The sequence below is a fragment of the Malurus melanocephalus genome, unplaced genomic scaffold (assembly GCF_030028575.1).
Source record: "Malurus melanocephalus ecotype Western Australia unplaced genomic scaffold, MMel_1.1 scaffold_17, whole genome shotgun sequence".
Lineage (NCBI taxonomy): Eukaryota > Metazoa > Chordata > Aves > Passeriformes > Maluridae > Malurus > Malurus melanocephalus.
Genome location: NW_026623249.1, coordinates 4,537,557 through 4,556,856, shown reverse-complemented (window position 1 = coordinate 4,556,856; position 19,300 = coordinate 4,537,557). Strand labels below are relative to the sequence as shown.

The 19,300-nt window shown below is 44.3% G+C and overlaps 1 protein-coding gene across 2 annotated transcripts in view; it reads left to right on the top strand.

Annotated features, from left to right (window-relative positions):
* The window catches only part of TCF20 (transcription factor 20), a 134,914-nt gene that overhangs the window by 1,311 nt on the left and 114,303 nt on the right, over nt 1-19,300 (top strand). For both annotated transcript variants that reach the window (XM_057389333.1, XM_057389325.1), the window contains exon 2: nt 10,938-11,048. The gene's annotated coding sequence lies outside the window, so the exon portion shown is untranslated. The remainder of the gene's footprint in view (nt 1-10,937; nt 11,049-19,300) is intronic.

Here is a 19,300-nt window from a genome sequence, read left to right as displayed (position 1 = left end):
TATGCTGTGATATGAAAGTAATCTCTCCTGGGCATGATTAGCATCTTCCTTCATATGCCAAGTGGCCATTGGCTTGAGTTTTAACAGAGGCACCCCTAAACTCTGGCTCTGTCCAACTGGGAGTGTCCTTAGGAAGGAGTCTTTCTCTGCGGGGTTATCTTGGCTTGTGCGGATGGAGAAGAAAATGCAGTTCCCTTTYTAAAGGGAGGTGCTTGGCCAGCCTCGATGATTGTGTTAAATCTCTTCTCCTTAAGTTAGAATTGAAGTGGAACTACGAGATGAGGAGAAAGAAACCACCTGCTGCCCTCTAAGTGCCAGGTGCCTATGAGGGCAGAAACAGTTTCAGGCAAAGCCACTTCAGTTCGGGTGGTAGTGCAGGACTGTGGTTCAAGCAGTAGGAAACTGATGGCATGCCAGTGAAAGTGGTGGGCGGTGAGGAAGSCAAGGGTGTGTAGCACCTTCCAGTAAAGCCGATGTGTCCCGAGATGTTTCACAGCTCCTCTCGCTGCAGGGTTTGGAAAGAAATGGGGTGCATGAGCAAAGAGATTGGGCAGATACYGCTCTTAGCCTTGACTGTTCAAAGACTATGAGTTAGCCCACATGTGCTGCCCCCACCCCAGCATTTTTAAGGAATTGGTGTCCTTCAGGGTGAACCAGATTTGCAAATTTATGCCTATCTTCATGCAGACTTGGATCTGGAATTTATTTTTAATGGAAGCCAAAAATCTTACGTAGTGTGACTTTAGTTAAAGAGTTCCAAAACTGGGCAAAACTTAAAAACAGACAATGCTAATTTGAAGTGTGCATTTTTCCACAATTCCTTCTTTTTCTGAGAATTATGTCCCAACTCCCTCCCTCTGTGGGTGTTTCTTGGTCATGGTGGAAAACAGAAGGTAACTTGTCAACAGCCAGCTCAAGTTATGCTGCTGAAGGCTGAGAATGTGACTGGTTTTTAATGTAACCAACTAACTGTACACAAGGGTCTGATCTTTGACCCTGAGAGTTTGTTTCATGTGGGTCATTAACTACTGTGGAAGACTAAACGACTGTAGCTGACAACTTGTGTCTTCAGGAAATAGGAGAAAAGGTTGACTTTTTCTCTAGAGTGGATGGGAGGTTTGAAGTGAAAGTTAGTTCATCTGTCCCTTCCCTTCAAAAAAATGTACAGCACATTTTTGAAATTGAGTTATCAGGTATAACTTATTTCAAGTATTTTAAGCTGTTATGAATTTGATGCACTTTGGCCACATGCTCACTGGAAATTGTTAGRCAGTCTTGCTGAGATTTTCCCTGGCTGGGCTCAAAAAGGTGCTGAGGGAATTTCCTTGCTGCAGCCCTTTCAGATTTGAGCGGAGCAGAAGTATCTTAAAAGGGGTGGAATATTTTGATGTCCTGCATTCTGGACAAACTGGGAAGGGAATGTGCAAGGCTCTTGTCTACCAGCCAACCTTGGGTGTGCTGCCTCCTGCTGAGAAGACCAGTGTTACCTTTTGCCTGTCTCTGAGCTGTCCTTCTTGAAAGGTGAAGTACAGGATTGGGCACATGGTGTGTGGAGAGCWAATACCCTCCAAAGCCACTTTGTCATGGAAGTCATGACAAGGATACACAGATTCAGGAATTAGTTATTAGTGTCTGATGACCCGACCAGGATTGTGTGATGACACTGAGTAAGAGATAAATGGTTTTATATCCCATAAACTTGGTTCTAGCTCCAGGGTAGACTGCAAGGCTTTTGAAAATGTCTGAATTTGATGGCTCTCTGGTAACTGCAAATAGGTGCAAACATTAATTGCTTGAAACAAGTCCTTAAAAAGAAGAAGAGACGCAGCCTATAGGCAGGAAAGTGAAAGAGGAGCTTATTGCTATTTTTCGGTATATTTTTCAAATCACGTTTAATCCTCCATATATGATTCTGTGGGTGACCCAGCAGCACCAGCAGTTTATTCATTTATTTAAAACAGCTCTGTAGTTCACCTTGAAAACCACTTCCTGCCATATGGTTATATTATTTCCCTATGCCATGTTTTTTGCTAATTATCAAGACCATTTGCTTTAAAATAGGTGTTTTTAATTTCACAGCCYTGTCTGCCTCTCCTACTTGATCCTGCCCTGGAGTCAAGAGGCTATGTCTGTTCATTCTCCATGGCAACAGGCTGTGATTTACTTATTTCAATTTAATTAAAAAGCAGATATCAAATTCTAGGCATTTTATACGTTCCTCATGTTAGAAAAATATTGGTGGATCAGTCTCCACAACAGATCTACCAGTCTGAAAAATACATTTCCCTACCTAAGCAACTAGTTTCTTTCTCAATCCATCCCCTTTGGAAGAGTTTAGGAGATGGGAGGTGCTGTAGCCTGTGCTCAGGTGAAGGGGATGGCGGCTGCTGGACTGGGGCCGTGGTGAGGATCAGGTTCTCGATGCCTGTAACGTTGCCGATTGCGTTGGGGTGCCACTTTAAACATCAGGAGTACAGTGCTCAAGCCCTGTAGGTCACCTCTCCTCCTGCTGGTGTTGTGCAACTGTTGGGAGGTTTCGGGGCTTGGTGGGTTGGCATGAAGACCCCAGAAAGGGGAGCATGGGTTGGGTGCTCTGTTCAGGGGCTTCACTTGSTGGGCAGGCACTTCCTGCAGCATCTGCTGAGTTTGACACCATTGCARGCTTGAGTGAAAAGGGCACAAGTATCAGTGGGCACAAGTGTCAGTGCTTTGCAGTGGAAATGCAGCAAATGGAACTCTGCTAGAAATGTGATTGGGTTTACTGGCTCTCCCCATGTGAGAAATTTTACGAGTCCACATCCTTTGGTGGTGTGTTTGGACTTTGGGCCCTTCTTGAAGTTTACCTGATTTTTGGATAAATGTGCAAGATGGCTTTTGGTTTCAAGCTAGTCACAGCACAGAATAACACAAGCCCTGTTGTTTAAGCATGCCTGGTATTTGTATGCAGGCTGGAAATGCTAAAACCTCAATTTTTCAAGAGTTTTTCAAGCTCTATGATTGTACAAATACCAGTTTGTGTTAGTCAGGGATAAGCAAACGTGGGCAATGACAGGCAGTTGCTGGCTGAAGAGGTGATAATGTCAAGAAAGGACCTTGCAGGTGAATGGAGGAGCTTCGTGAATTTAGTAACCTACAGGTGTTAGGTTTGGTAGAAAATGGAGTAGAAGCAGTGGAATTAACTGCCAGAATTAACACTCCTTTTTGCCTTCAATACCAACATACCGATTCTTAATAGGATTATTTTCCCTTGAAGGGCCTGTTGAGATGACTCAGCCTTTGGAGTACTTGCATGCCGGTGGTGGTATCTTCCTAGGAGAAGCTGTGCCTGCTGAGTTGTATAACTAGACTCAGGTGCTATTTCTGAGCTCTGATAATGTGTGGAAGAAGACAAGTTGGCTGTGCATTTTTATTAAGCCTTAAGGAGCAGTTACCATCAGAAGAGTGCCTGCACAAAACTGCACCTTTGGATTTTTTTTTCCCCTTTAGTGTTGCTGTTCCCAATGCCTTTTCATAGTCACGGCTGGCAGTTATAACATCAGACGTAGGTTCTTGCTATGCCAAAGCAAGAACCTATGTCTGCTTTGCCAAAGCCCATGAGRCTATGTCAGAAAACACTGGATTCTCTCTTGGCTTGCTTATTTGAATGTATTAAAATTATGTACAGAGTTTCTAACTGCAGATTCCTGGTGATCATGTACCAACTGGGAAGAGACCCTCTTAGAGTCCGTGAGGTAAATGAGGGAGGCAGTTAAGCAATGTTTACTCGTAAAGTGAGCATGTTTGGTCTGTGAGCTGTAAATCTGAAATCTCATAACGTTGTTCCTAATAATAAGAGAATAAACCCAAGCAAAACCTCAAAGCAAGCTTTTGTTTGTTACTGTGTTTAAGGAGATACATTCAAAGTATTTATATCCAACTGGCAACATTTGTAATTCTTTATTACTGGTTTTACTAGAGTACAGTCATGATCTGTATTCTTTAAGAGTGCATCTGTTCCTCTTGCTTATCCAGCTTTGAAGTAGACCTTGCTGATATTAATTTCTGTATAGCCTGTAACCTCATCTATAAAATGAAGGGAATACTTCATACAGGCAGCTGTGAAGTTACATTTATTGTCTGTAAATTGCTTCTAGTAATTGAGCAGAGGAGGTGGAGAGAAATAAAGACAGTGGAGTTAATATGGGCTTGGGTTTTTTTAATAAAAGAAAAGCATTATTTTTGTTCATCTGATGATGTAGAAGCTAATGGGAAAAGAAAAATGCACCCTGAAACTAACTGTTAAGTTTGTAATGAAAGCAGACATTTCTGCAGCACAGTGATGAAGGCAGCCATCATGCTTGATAATAACAGAGTCCAATTTAGAAATAGGGAGGATTCTTGGAAATCCTGCAGTACCTCTYGTATTTCTGTCTAGTTTGGGTCTGCTCAGTTTTGGTGTTGTTTTTTATTTACATGGCTGCCTTCACAAATGCTATTGGAAAGGACACCTTAAAATAATAGGTAAAACTACCTGTTTTAAGATTATTAGCAAACACCTCTACTACAGGTTTTTCAACTAGGCTGCTTCTTTTGTGCTGACCAGTATCCTTATTGGACGAAACTRTGGTTTCACATGGGTAAGGTTGGATTTTCTTACTGTGGCTGACCCAGTCTAACCACTTGCTCTTCCTAAGAGGGGTGATTATGCCTTGCTCCCAGCTCATATGGCCACATTAATTCCTGGGAATATGTGGCTATATTCCTTGCCTTATGGATATAGCTTGTTCAGCTTTCAGAAAGCTGACTTGCCCAAAACCATAAAAAAGTGAAACGTTTTCTCCTAGGGCAGAGAGCTGAACCTGTTCACCAGGTTCAGGCTCATATCAGAGCTGCCGTGCAGGAGGGGCGAGATTTGTTTTGCCAGCACTGAAAGGGAAGGAATGAAAGAAAGGTGAAAATGGGGCCCCCCTTTTTTGACAGCAGTGACCTATTAGCCTGGTTCAGTTGTAATGTGAAGCCTCGCCCTCAGCCTTCATTTTGAGATCCTCCCTGTGCCTTTTTTTTCCCTAAGATATACTCGTGTGCCTCCAGATGCTGACTTCATTCCCAGGCAGTATTTTTAAAAGGGGGAAAAAATGGGAAAAGGTTGAGTTTCGCTACCTCTACAATAGGAGACATACTGTAGTTCCTGAGAGCTCATTGCTGTGAGCCTAACAATTGCTGTTATTAGGCTCATATATTATTATTAACAGGCTCGAAAAATAGTGGCTGTAACCATTCCCTATAAGAGGGTGAAAGGAAACTACCTGGTGAGGTAGCCAAGTTGGTGAAAGAGCTTCCTCAAACCTGGTGATGGTGGCAGTTTGGAAGGAGACCTTAGAGAGCTGGTGGGACCAAGTGGTCTGGGGTAAATGAGAGAGGGAAATGTCTGGGGAATTTTCTGCATGCCATGGTGAGCCAGGCCTGGAGCTGGGTACTATGGTGCCAGGGGGAAGTCTCTCCATCTCTGAACTGTGACTTGCAGTTGTTTCAGGTGCTACTGCCTTACTAATTTTCAGACACTAGCAGAAATTGGGAAGGCCTTGTGAGATGCTGCTGTGTTATTGTAGAATGGTCTTGCTCCAGGGATGTGATGAACCCAGGAGTGACATGAAGCTCAGGTTCCATGGGAACTGGCCAAGTCAAACTTTGCTTCTGTGGTCTGGCAGGGATAATGTTTCTGCCTCAGCTTTGCCACTGATGGATCGGTGTATCTGCATTAGCCCAGGCTGGCAGCAGGGAGAACGTGTGTCCAATGAGACRCGTGCCCAAGCATCTGCTTAGCAGGGGCACAGTGCAGGTCAGGATGTGCATTTGGAGATGAGATGGAGACATCTGTTGGCCTTCYGCAATTGCCTTGTGGCTAAAGGAGCAGAAACAGTGCCTGTCCTGTGAGTTTTATATAGCATGAAGGTGGAGATGATGTCAGTGAAGAGCTGTGTGCCAGAGGCAGCAGGCTCAGTGAGCCTGTGCATGTGTGGACTGACCCAGCAGCTGTGCTTGGCAGGAGGGGCAGGTTTCTATTGGTGTGGTGCACAAATAAGAAATGTTTGTGCAGCCATTTTCAAATAAGGAAAATCCTAGGGAGGGATAAGGGAATTTGCTCCAGGTTTGAAAGTTAGAGATTTGTTTCATGCTGTACTGTTGTTGGTTGGATTAAGTTTTTTAAGCATTTAAACCTTAATTATTCTCATTGGTAGTCAAAGACATGGCAAGAGAAGGGTTATTGTAGGGTTATGTCGCTTTTCATGATAAGATTATACATTGGGTAGCTGTTACAGTGGGTTTGTGTTCCAAGGATGGAGTGAATAAAGGAGAGAATCAGTGCATTGATATTAAATAATGATGCCACTGGATATGGTGAGCACAAAGTGTCTTTGTTTTCAAGGGTATGTTGGGGCTTTGTTAAAAACTGACACATTTATAAGCCAGCTGCAGTATTTTTTTAAAGACACATTTGTAAGAGTGGGAGCAATATAGAAAATGCTGTAAGTAATCTCATTAAGAGGTATGTTTTTTTTCCATCCCTTTGCACATGCATGCAGTCTCTGGGGGAGATGTTAGTGAAGGAGCTTGGATAATCGGGGTCTTCTCTGGAGCTGCCATTGTTCTGATTGATGTAGTGGGTATTAGCTGGGGGATGTGTAYAGATGCATGGACTGTCTGGGGTTTCATCTCTGCAATCTCCCTTTTTTCACTCCTCCTGCAGATTTGTCTTCCACCTACATCTCTTTCTCTCCTCATGTTGTTGTTGTTGTTTTTCTTCTGGCAAATCTTCAACTGAGCTTGCAGTGGGTGATTCTTCTCTGGCTCACAATGATGGGTATTGCTGTAAGACATTTTCTTTCTGTATCTCTTTGCTGAATTTTTATGCAATCTGCCCTGTGTAGGGACAGTTTACTTGCTCTTGTGATGGTTTCTCTAGAAAAGATCTGGGTATTATAACTGACTCCAGCAATGCTCCAGCTGCCCTTTGGAGTGTGAAGGAATCAGTAAAAAAAAAAAATCGGTTTTGGGGTCCCGTTAGTCCTCAGACCTGAAATGCTGAGAGCACGCTAGAGTTCCCATATAGCATTGCAGTAATTAAATAGTACTGGAGGGAGAGCAGGTGATGGTCATTTCAGATAGATTAACAAAGAGAGGCTATTACAGTGCCAGCAGAAGACATCATAATCTGGAGGTTCCTAGCCAGGAAATATTTTAAAAAGCTATTCCAGAGAGTAAGAGGGGAAGCCTGAGAGGTCTGTACTGTAATTAATTGCCCAGATACCACTGGAGGAGCAGCTTGAAGAAGAGAGCTCATACAGGAGCTGGGTGTGGCATAGAGGGGGAAATGGGAATTTCCTGACTTTTGTTTGCAAGGCTCAAATGTAGAAGAGAGTTTAGACCCTCTATTGTAAAATAGGTGCAAAGAAGGACTAAAATTAATAGAGAATTCCTTTTAATTTGGTTTTTTTTTATGTTTTGCACTGTGTGCTCCTGGTTAGTGTTACTTGAACGTCAATTGAAGCAGTACAGAGCATGCTTGGGAACTGGAGACATTAAGCAGAAAGAGAGAGCCAATCTGATTAGCTTTGCTTTTTGTGCATTAAGCAGAAAGATGGGCTGAAATGTGATTGCAAACAGATAATAGCAGCAGGCTCCTGAGGCACCACCACAACCCAGCATATGGGGTGATGGATCTAACCATGCCATAGAACTGTTTCTTGTAATAGAAGCTGCTTGTTTTTATGTTGCGGTTGCTGTTGTACTTTCTAATTATCCTATTCATCGCTGTCTGCCATTTTGAGCCTGGCCACGTGGGATGGCTCAGCCCCCTGGAATGTGTGCCCTGTGGAGCACTTCTGCCCTGAATAGTAACAGCAGCTCTCATAGCCAAAGGGTGGGAGGGAAGAGGTGCCAAGGCTCAAGAGTCCTATTTATTTTCCCTCTTATTTCCAAGAATGAGGGAAGTAATAGCAGATGCTTTTGCCATGATGGGAAAGATGAGTTCTGGTGTTGCGTGTGAATGTCCTAATTTCCCTCCGAACATCCAAGTATCGGGGCTTGTTGGGAGGTTTCTAGTGACCTGAAAAAAGGGCCATTTATYAGTTCTACTTATCGTTAATAATTAGAAGCTGTCCTTGCTATACCCGTCACTTTTCTGACGCAGTAGAAGAGATCCGGGAGCCACTTCCAGTCTGTGGCCTCTCCTCTGCAAATGCAGCAGAGATACCAGGCTGGCAGAGGCAGGTGCAAGCTGGAATTGGAGCTACTGACAGAGCATCCAACATAACTGCTTGCTTCTGGGGGAGTTTCTGTGTTGTGGCGATCCTTTCCCCAAAACTGCTTTCCTTTCTTTCCACCCAAGGCTTTCCTTGATGCAAAGTCTAAAGACTCATTTCCAAAGCTGGTGTGGATTGGCGGAATGCAGATAGACGGGGAAGAGCAGATCTCTGCTTGCTTATGATGTCTCAACAAAGCACAGTAGCTAGAAGCTCATGTTTATGTGTGTATATATATATATATATATATATATTTTAAGGCTAGAAGGGGTGGGCCAGAGTAGTGTTTCTGTGACCTTTTCTCAACTGTGGCTTGCCTTTCCTGCCTGCTGCCTTTCCTTGACTGTCAGGGGACTTCCACTTCCTTCCTGCTGACCTGCAGGCAGCCTCCTCACCCTTGTGGCAGCTCCCAGCTCTGGCTCTGAGCCCAAGCTAATAATCCTGACATATTTTACTGGCTTGTGCTCTGCTCCGTGCCTTGCTGTAGGGGAGATGGTGTGTGAGGTTGTGGTTTGCATGACTTTAAGCATTGCATGGCCCTGGGGAAACCCAAACCTTGTAATGAGCACCGGCTTGGCCTCTGGTAGAGCCTGGCTTTGCTCAGTGAGGCCCTTGCTTCCCTATCTGCAGGTGACCAGCTAGCACAGATGTCATCCAAACACACCCTTCAATTGTCTCTGGCTGTCCCTATGATTGCCCACGATATRGGGTTCAGGTGGAAGTAGGAAGTGTTGATAGCCAGGAAAGGAAAAATTCATCAGGTAGCAGAGAAGGGTAATGAAGATCTCCTCCTACCACTCTCCCCACGCATCAAAGCACTCTTAAAAAAAATAAAGCATTCATCTKTGACCCCCATTAATGACTGGCTTGGTCTGTGTAAGAGTTTCACAAGTCTGTTGATGCTCCCACAGAGTTTAATTATTTAGAGCATGAGGTGGAGGTTTGTGCTTTCACTGCTGATGGTGCAGGGTTCAGGCCCTCCTGGCAGGCGGGGGGATGGTTACAAAGGCAAGCTGGCTGGGAATGCAGCCGCYTGCTCTGAGGAGCCTAAGGGAGGCACGAGCTGCAGCTGTGTGGTCCTTGTCAAGGCTGGGCAAAGCAGCGTATCCTTCTCATTGTATGAGTTCCATGTGACTGTGTCGTGTGGATTTCAAGGTCTACGTTCTTATCTTCAGGGCACTTAATGGTCTGGACCTGAGATGCCTTAAGTGGCTACCTGAAACTGTTGGATGGGYATACTTGTGACAGATCCTTGTTACTGAGCCCCCCAGTCAGTGCTAGAGGCTTTGGGGGCTGCTKTAAGACTTAGGCAGCAATATCTGATTTATCAGCCTGGGGCTACAGGCCTTTTCTGTTCCCTGCAGTAGCAAGCCTTTGCCTGCCTCTTTTCTGTGACCAGCCCCCTCCTACTCCCCCCAGATTCTGCTGTGCACTCTAGGAACTAGTTTTCCTACTGTAAAATCCCATCTTCAGCCTGCTCCTTCCTTCCCTTTGCAGTACATCAGCTTGTTCTTGCTTTTCGTACTTTTCCTCACCCAGTACTTCTCTGCTGGTAATCTCCATGAGATGTGGGAACCTGGAACAGGTATTAGGAACAACTGAGGAGCAACACGGTGTCCGAAGACCTTTGTGCAGCTCATGTTCCCAAACAGGCAGCTGGTCAGCTAGACCGGGAGTATTTTCCTCATATCCTGCTGACCATTTAGACAGGTTTCCACTTCTAGTGGGAAGGTACCAGGCTCCAGGTCGATTGAATGGTATGTGGGGTGGTCTGGTGTGTCAGCTGGCCAGCTGGAAGGGTCAGATGCTCACCTTCTGTCTGCTTCTGGAGTGGGTAAATTCCTTTGTAATTGTGCTGCCTCTCTGCCTCTCCTATTTGTGGATCCTTAGGGCTTGCAGTGCCTATCAGTGCTGGAATGAAAAAACAGCGACTGTTTGTTGCAAGACTGTAGGTGGAGGTTTATTTCAGAGCAGGAGTGGTTGATACTGGTGGGTCTGGGTTTGGCTGATAGCTAAATAAATGGGCAGACAGGGAAGCCTTAGTTGACGTGGAAGGTTCACACGGTATTTCTCGTACCGTACGTTTCAATACTGAAAATGCCCATCGTGGCAGACACCAGGCCAGCGGGTCACGAGGTGCTGCTGCTGAAGGCTGAGTTCACTGTGTGCTGGGGCTCACTGAAGTGCTTTTCTGCCGTTTCTTGCTCCCTAAGCCCAGGGACACTTGAACCTGCTCCTCACATCTGTTCTCCCGCTGTCTCCTTGTACGTGCTTCATCTCCTGTTTTCTGCTGTAGCAAAGGACTGTGCAGGCTCTTGGTTGCATGCCAATGGGCTCTTCATGCTATCCCTATTTACCCTGGTTTATCTCTTCCCACTCCTTTCCCTATTCCTATTTAATTTCCTTTGGTATGGGAATAATGTTCCAGGTTGTGTTGAGAGACTGGGATGAGCTGAGATGACAGAAAGAAGGTGGAAGGGAGAAAGAGGCTTATGGTGCTAGATGTGASTTTCTGTCATCAGCTCAGTCTTCAATTCTGTTAATTATTGTAGGTYTGGCTAAATCAGCTGGATCTGCTAGACGAACGTGAGGTGCTCTGTGTCCTGTATCCATATTCTACTCTGTTTTTCTTTTTTTTTTCCCTGAAATTAATAGGAGTCTACCCATTGATGATTAAAAGAACGCCTGGAGTTTTGGAATGGATCAGATGCATCAATCAAATGTTACCACATTGCACCCAAAAAGAGGAATGCCATCCAGCTGGGGGTAGGGTCTGTTTTTTCTTTGCCCCCATCAATGTCTAGAGTTACTGGAAGCCTCTTCGGTTTTTTAAATACAAGAACTTTTAGTAGAAAGTACTAGTTTTAAAAATTAATAGCTTTATTGTGTGAAAAATTGCTTTCTCTTTTTTGTTGGTATGGAGCAAAGTTGTGCCTCTAATTCAAAATGTTATTAATAATCTTGAGGCTTTTCAGGCTTTGGTAAAGAAAACATTTCRGTAACTACTTCAGATATTTTGGGAGGGAAATTCTGTGTTTTAAATGAAAAGTAAATCTATTCTGATTACTAAGAAACATGAAAATAATTTAACATTTTTTCAGAAATGTCAAAGTTCAGGTCATTAATTGTAATTCCTGAAATTAATGTGAAACAGACTAATACGCCTGCGTAAACTGTTCCCCTTGCAACGGGGAGAGGAGGTGAATGTCAGTAGGAAGCTGCATCTCTGTGTACTGCTTATGGTCACATGGCTGCTGTGGCAGCAGATACTGCATGAGACCTGGAACAAAATGAAGAGTTGATGGGAATGCGAATCTGGAGTCTTGCACGGTTGTAAAGCACAGGTTGCAATCCAAGAAGCAAACAGAAGTGGCTTTTTGGCTTCCTTCCAATTGGTAGAGCACGGCTCCCCATTATCTTCTCTGCTGGTATGCCACTTGGCTGTGCCAGCAGAGAGGCTGCAGAGACAGAGCACTTACCCAGCTCTCAGAAGTGGGATGGACTTTCCAGGTCAGGCATGAGAAGATCTATGTGTTGGGATTTGTGTCCGGAAGTAATGCTGTTCCAGTGTTGTTCACTTGAAATCTGAAGCTTCTTATGCTTCACATCAATTTCCTGTTATTGCTAAAATTGCTTTTGCTTTAAAAATGAAGGGTCTTAAAGCTGAGGGGTTTGGCAGAGTGTGCTGCAGAATGATTCTTTTCTCCTCTGTAAGTTTCCTGAATGAATGATTTTGAAGTAAAGTAATATTTCCCTGCAGAGCCTGTCTCTGTTAAGTCTTTAGGCGGTTACAGCAACAGTGAGTCTACTAGTGCAATATTAATAATTTATATGTGTTCCTCATTTTGGRCCTTTGTCAGTCATTTCAGCCTTGGCAGGCTGCAAGAGATGAGAAAAATATGTATAAATTTTGCTGCTGTTCCCTCTGCATGTGTTCTCAAGGTAGGCAGAGGATTTTAGGTCTTCAGAGCATGTCTTTCTAACCTTTTAGCAGTGCTGAATTCACAGAAGTAAGACCAGAAAATAGCATAATGGTGTTTCATCTCAGTCACCTCTGCTTAGGGTTGTACTGCTTTTGTTGGACAAATGTGGTTCAGATGTTTGTGAGCTTTTCTTGGTTGCAGGAGGTGAGGGGGAGGTGAATTTTTTATGGGTTCCTCCTGTGGGACAAGCCCAGCCAGGGTTTTGCTGCATGCCCATAATCAACACCAAATGTATTGTGCTGCTGAAACTGCAAGTAACTTTCTTCGTGTCCTTGTTTCTCTCCCTTACTCTATTCTAAAGGGAGGGAGATGGTCAACTAGTTTTGTGTTTCGTGAGTAGGTCTTGCTTGAAGGGAGGCAGGAGACTGAGCCAAATGAAAATGGGTCTTCAGAAACAAGGCTGATGAGAGGATGTCACCAGAGAATTCAGCTGGTTTAAATACAAAGTGTTGCTCAATTCTCTTGTGGAGTTTACTGTTGTAGGTTTGTTCTTGGTGTTAGCAATTATCAGAACACTTTCAGCTTTACCGGAGTSTACGTACTGCTTCAAATCTTGTTGGAAGCATGGCAGTGTGTTTCAGGGAGCTTTGGAGGGCCATGGTGTAGCATGCATGAACTAGTTGATGTGTTTTCAGCAAGCCTGTGTTCTTGTAGGCAGGTGCTGAACAGTTGGAGTTAGATTGGTTCACTCAGGTGGTATTTAGCAAGCAGGTAAGTAGTTGGCTTCCATTTGTTACTCGTGGTCCAAAGTGGTTGATTCACCTCAGACAGTGGGAGACCCACAGGTTCTGTACTACTGGGTCATGGATGGAAGGATGGGGCTGTCAAGGAGAAAAGAATGTTCTGCAAGGAATCTGTATCTTAGGCTTGAAACTGATTTGTAGACTTATTGTTGGGGGAAAGCTGATGTTTCTTTAAAAGGGGATTACATTGTTTCAAATTCAGGGTTTTTTTCAAATTTAGTTTTTTCAATTCTGTCTTGGCTTGTTAAAAGGTTTGGTTCAAAATTGACTCTGTGCAGAAAGATGAATGGATAAGCAGAAACTTGGTCCAGTTGTTTTATGTTGCACTTGCTAAAAGAGATGTTCATTTCAGAGTGAATTTTTCACTACAATTTGTACCTTTGCATTTCAAACACTCTTTTCTCCAATTCTCTGTTTTGTTAAATCTTCCTGAGAGCTTGTATGTACAGTTAGAAGAAAACAGGATACAACTGACTTAAGATTTCTTGAACTTAAATTTTAATACTTGAATTGCATAATTAAATGGTTTGACTGCTGCTGGATGGTTATAGTTCKGAAAGAAACTATGATCCCTCATTGGACTTAAGATGCCTCAGTTGCAGCAAAGAGAATTTTTTTTTTCCTTTTTCTCCTTTTTGGACCAATGAGCCAGGAGCCTTTTTCCTGGATATGCACTTGTATGCTTCATCTAGTGTACATATGCATTTGTAACAAATGACTGCAAAGCAGCACTGGTTTCTTCCACAAAACAGAGGGAATTGGGAAGCTGAGTTGGAAGATTCTCTTTCCTCTTTTTCCTTTTTTTTTTTTTTTTGCTTCTTCCTCTTTACAAGAAGTTACTTTAAATAGAGAGCTTTTCAGCAGGTTGCAACTAGAATGCTATAATAAGATCCCTGTTCGCTCTCCCTACTTTTTCACATGCAAAGTTGTGGCTGTAATTATATGACAGCTGCCCTCTTGGCTGACATGCAGCAGATTGAACTGGGGATCTCCAGAGCTAAAAGTGTGAGCTGCTACTCCGTGAGCTAAAGCTCTATAGCTGGAGGCTGTAATGATCTATATCCTTCATGACTGAGCGTGGAAGGGAGCTGCAAAAAGCACTTGCTGAGTTATGGTGCATACAGGGTACTCACTGTGTACATGGTTACTTCCCAGGTGTACTGGAAGCTTTTTTTGAGTGGTTTTTGATAATTGTACATACTGTTGTCAACTCATGGGTGCTTTAAAATGACGATCTGTTTTGAAGCCTTTCTACCTTAAATAACTTCACTAGCTTGTTATAAAGCACAGATGTGTTGCTATATATGTAAGTGGTGCCGACCTCGAGGTGCCCTGATGTKACTGAAGTCCTTCAATTCTAATGCAGTGTAAGTAATTGTTAACAATATTGAATGCAGTATGAAAAATTCTACACCACCAGTGATGTTCAGACAGGTTTGTCTTTATGCTTTGTCATTACAATAGGTTTTTCACAGACAGAACCACTGGAGGTTTTTAAAAACAAAGGAAGGAGAAAAACTGGAATTGGTGGAATCTCTCCTGTTTCCTCAGGATCAGGAAAATCTGAGCAGTGTCTAAGTTTGTTAGGCTGAGGAAAAGAGAAGGGAAGCAGAACCATATGRAGCTTCATGAGTAGTGTCAGCCATGGGTAGCTTCTGCAACCAGTGTTGTGGGAGAGGGGAAGTGTGTTACAAGTTGAGACATTAATTTTGAACTTTGTGAGACATTAATTTTTGAACCCTTAACACGTCTTTTCTCCACATCCCCAAACAAAAAAAAAAGCCAGCAAAAATGATCGAAAACCAAAAAATCACAATAACAACAAAAAACCCAAACCAAAACCCAAAATAAAAGGGAGATAAGCATCTGCTAGCTTTAAACATGGCAAAATAAGCATTTCTGTCAACCTGCACAGTTCAAAACCAATCTGACCTTTACCCATTCAAAAAATATGGAAGGGATGCAATGAAATGTTAAATAATCAGATGTCAAACACTTAAATTAGTGCCAGCCCAGTGTGTCAGAAACTTACTTGATACCATATATATTAGCAACGGGTGCATTCGCTGTTGTAAATTAAGATAATCTCCCATAAATTAGGTTATGTCCTATCACACAAGTCTGGCCAATCACAGCTTAGTAACTACTCAATCATAGCTTAGTAAACACCCTCCCCCTAGCTGCATCCTCCACAGCCTTTCTTTGTGTGATTTCATGCACACAGGGTTAATATAAAGATGCCTGTTGTGTTGCATGGCCTAAGAAATTCTTAWTTCCTCACCTCTCTTTCCTGGCCTATGCCACCATATCCCATTGGCAGGACCATGCTGTAACATATATTGGATTATTTAGTGTGAGTCAGTGTTACRATCTAATTTGATCACAGAAAAGCAGAGGAAACTAAGTGTGTGGAAAAAACCGAACTGAGCGAAAAAAAGTTCAAAATATTCCCAAAAACGGGATTAAAACCAAATGAGATTAAATGTCGATGCCAAAAGATTGATACACTTTATTTGATAGTAAAAGAGGCAAAGAGAAAGAGAGAAGAAAGAAATAAATAGAAAAGAGTGTGTGTGGGGGGTGGGGGACAGGGAGAACAGGGGTTAGATGGAAACATATCACCCTTCTGGGGGTCCCAACGAAGTCTCTTTGCTCCCCTCCATTCAGTCTTCTGGAAGGTGAGGATCCCCAGTGCTGCTGCCATGCCAAAGAGTACAGAATCCAGTGCCTTAATATACGTTCTGGGCCAGCTTGGAATGCCCATGTGTCACCCCTTCAGGRGGCTCGGTTTGACACTGTCCCTTGCAACATTGTGGATTTGTTGATTCATCTCTGGTGTACGGTCTGGGGACCCCTTTGGCAGGTCTTTGGGCCATGACAGCCCCTCGACTGTCCACGTGGATCACCTTGTCCCAGGATGCGGGGYCCCACAGCCGAGCTCCTTTGCACAGCAGAGCACGGGYGTTTCTGTGCCTCTGACCACAGGTACACCCAAAGCCACTCTTTGTCCCCTCATCACCCTTTGATGTGAGGGTCCATGCTGGCCTGGCAGCGGATAGCCGGGGGGACGGTCCCCACCCAAAGCTTGATCCCTTTGTGAATGTGTCCTTCTCTCCAGCTCTGACTTGTTCTGTATCTTACATTTGATCAGCAGGCAGTGGGCAGTGTAGCCAGGGTCCCATTCAGGGTTTTGGTGGCTTGCTCTGCAGCTTTTGTGTAGTTTTGCTATAATATGCAAAAAGTCCATCATGAAAATGTTTAAGTCATAAACTGTAGCAAATCAGTCTCTGACAGTCAGAAGCCCCATCCCTCCAAATAAGTGAAATGACCCATGCTACAGTGATCTAGTCCATGGTGCTGCCTTGCAAGCAGCAGTGTTGGCAGGACTGGGAAGGAGGTGTTTTGCAGGAGGGACAGAGGAAATTTGTTACATGTGTGTTACTCCTGAGGCATCTTATGAGACTGTTCCTRTCAAGCAATCTCACCAGTCTTAAGGCTTGATTCCCTACTGCCTGTCCCATACCCCTTACAGAGAAGTGAAATGAGGTTTCTTACCCTTCCTGTGGATGCCTGTTCCACAGCCTAATAGACCTTTCTGTCAGGAAACATTTCTTGATTGCACTTTAATTATGGGTGTCAGACTGCTTGTCCCTGGGATGACCTTAGCCTGCATCAACTACCAGTGCCTTCCTAGCAGCACGTGCTCCTCCTTCTCCTCTGGCATATCTTGTAGGCCTGTTTCAGCTGTAGGCAACTGTTCCCTGGCTCAAACTCCACTGTCCTTAGGGCTGCTTTTGGAGGCTGTTGCAGAAGTTGAGATCTGGGAGCCCACATCATGGGCCTGACTTGTGATCTGAGGTGGACTCATCACATGAGTAGGTTTTCAAGAATCCCAGCTTGCTGGCAAGTAGGGAAATACACACTGAAGCAGCATTTGTGTGCATCTCTATCTTGGATAGAGCCAAGTCCAAGGAATCTGTTACAGCACAGTTATCCCATGACCTAATTGTGTTGCTGTCAAACCTGGGAGTGTGCATAAGACTCCAGTATATTCCTGCAGTCAGTTTAAAGCAGGGCTTTAGATTCATTTTAGGTGACAGAGTTGGTGCTGTCTATGTTGAAGCATCAAGGACGAGCAGCCCAGCCAAGCTGTTTGTCTGCAAGGCTGTGGAAATACCAACCACAAGGCTCGGCAGTGAAGGCTCTGTATGCAGTGTATCCAATTTGGCAGGCGTGGGTGAAGAGCCTGCCTTGCTAGCTCCTCAAGGAGCTTTCCAAGGCTGGTGGCAGTTAGGCCAGGTTGTGGTGGCTGGCTGTGAGCGCATGGACAAGGCTTCCTGTGGACAGCAGTGTGCACCCACTGTGTCACAGCCCTGGTATGCACTACAGTATGGTGGCACTAGAAGATTTCCCTCCCCAGCACATGGCTGTTGTTTTGCACATGTAGACTTCATGTAAGCATTTGCTGTTTTTCAGGTCTGTTTGTTGCCGGTTGCTGAACCTCCTGACTTTCTTGTATTCACTTTCCAAGGTGGGATGAGCAGAGCACATTTCAGTGCTGCAGAGGCAAATACATCTTTGCCTAGCATGGTATCCTCATGAAATTGGCACTGTTTTCTAGTCTGTTTCTAGTACAGTCAGTACTCTCCTATCTGCTTCTGTAATTTTGGTAGACCTCGTTATGTGATGTCTTTTTAATGAATGGATGTAATTACTCCAGAACCAGGGGGTGTGTGAACTGTTCAGATAATGACCCATTAAACCGTTCACAACCAAAACKGTTGTGACACCAGAGATCTGAAGTAGCGTTCTTACTGTTTCTCCTGATCCTCTCCTCTGTGCCCAGCATGGACCCACTATATCCTCACCCTGCCTCTGTGTCTTCCAATTCATGTCCTGGTTCCTTCTGCTCCTCTTTGCTCTGCCAGTGAGTTATTTCTCTGGTGTTCCCACATAGTTCCTACTCCTCACCAGCTATGGGTCCCTATCTTTGATCCTCAGAGGTCTTTGTCCACGTTTCATTGGTGCTTTGCCATTGCTGGCTCTTCTGCAAGCTCTGCCTTTCCTGACTGTACTGCCCACTTCACAAGGGAGAGCTTTTTGCTTTTCTTTATTCCCATGAGAGAAATAAAAYTTCTGTCTCGTGTAGAGGTACATAAAACATGGCCACACTGTCACCAGTTTTTTGGTGTGTTTGTGTCCTCTTTTGACTCAGCTCATCTCTTCTCTATTAACCATGTATGAAGTATCCCTCTTTCCTTTGTTTTCATGGGGTTTGCATGCAGTGTCTTGCTCCCATGGGACGACTAAGGGTCACGCTTGTTGAATCTGAAGGTGTAATTTTATGAGGGCTGTTTTCAGTAGTCCCTGCTGCTGCTYCTGAACTGCTTGTTCAGCTGTGCCACTACAGCTGGACGTGTTGCTGCACGTTGAACTGGATCCGGGAATTGATCTGGATTAAAGTAGCCAAGGTGGAGGAAAGCTGCTTAACCCAGCGATGTGCTCAAAGAAATACTTGAAAAACTACAGTTTAAGAGCACTTTGACTTGATAGCCCTTTGACTAACAACCCCCTGGTATCGAAATCCCTTGTATAAATGCAGAGTTACTGCCTCCTCCCTTCAAACCCTCCTCCTGAGCTATTAAACACCAGCGGCCACCTGCTTCAGGCTTAGAGCAGCTGCTGCAGGTTAAGATGTGCTGTGCAGCCGCTCTGGGATGCATGGTACACGATGCTGCTTGCAAGGGATGAGGACCCCCTGGAGTAAAAATTGACACGTGTCAAAGTGTGCAGAATTATCCTTTTGTGCAACATCGAAGACTGAGACAAAGCTTTATGCTTTTTTGTCATAATTGCTGGTCCGGTTTTACCCTGAGCCTTTTTAATGCTCCAGGATGTTGCTGTGTCACTAAGTGTGGGGAAATACAGCATACCTCTGGATGCTGGCTTGAAGCGTTGAAAATGCTTCCCTCTGCCCTTCTCTGTGGGACACATTTAACCTGCCCCATCCCTCCCAAGCTGTTAGCATGGAGCCCTGTTTAGTGCCTCTGCTCCTGCTCTTCCCCTTGGCTTTTTCACACCCTTCTCTGCCTGATCAGTTCATGTGCTCCCAACTTCATGCTGTCCAGGGTTTAATTTTTGTTTAAGATCTTCGTTCTTTTAATGACAGCGGGAACTGAAGGCTGTTCTCTGTGGGGGCTGTGGTGCGCGGCTGTGCTTGAGGTAATGAGACTTGATGAAAACCTCTTGTTACTGTGGCAAGATTTCTTCCTTCTCTGTGTTTAAGAAGGGG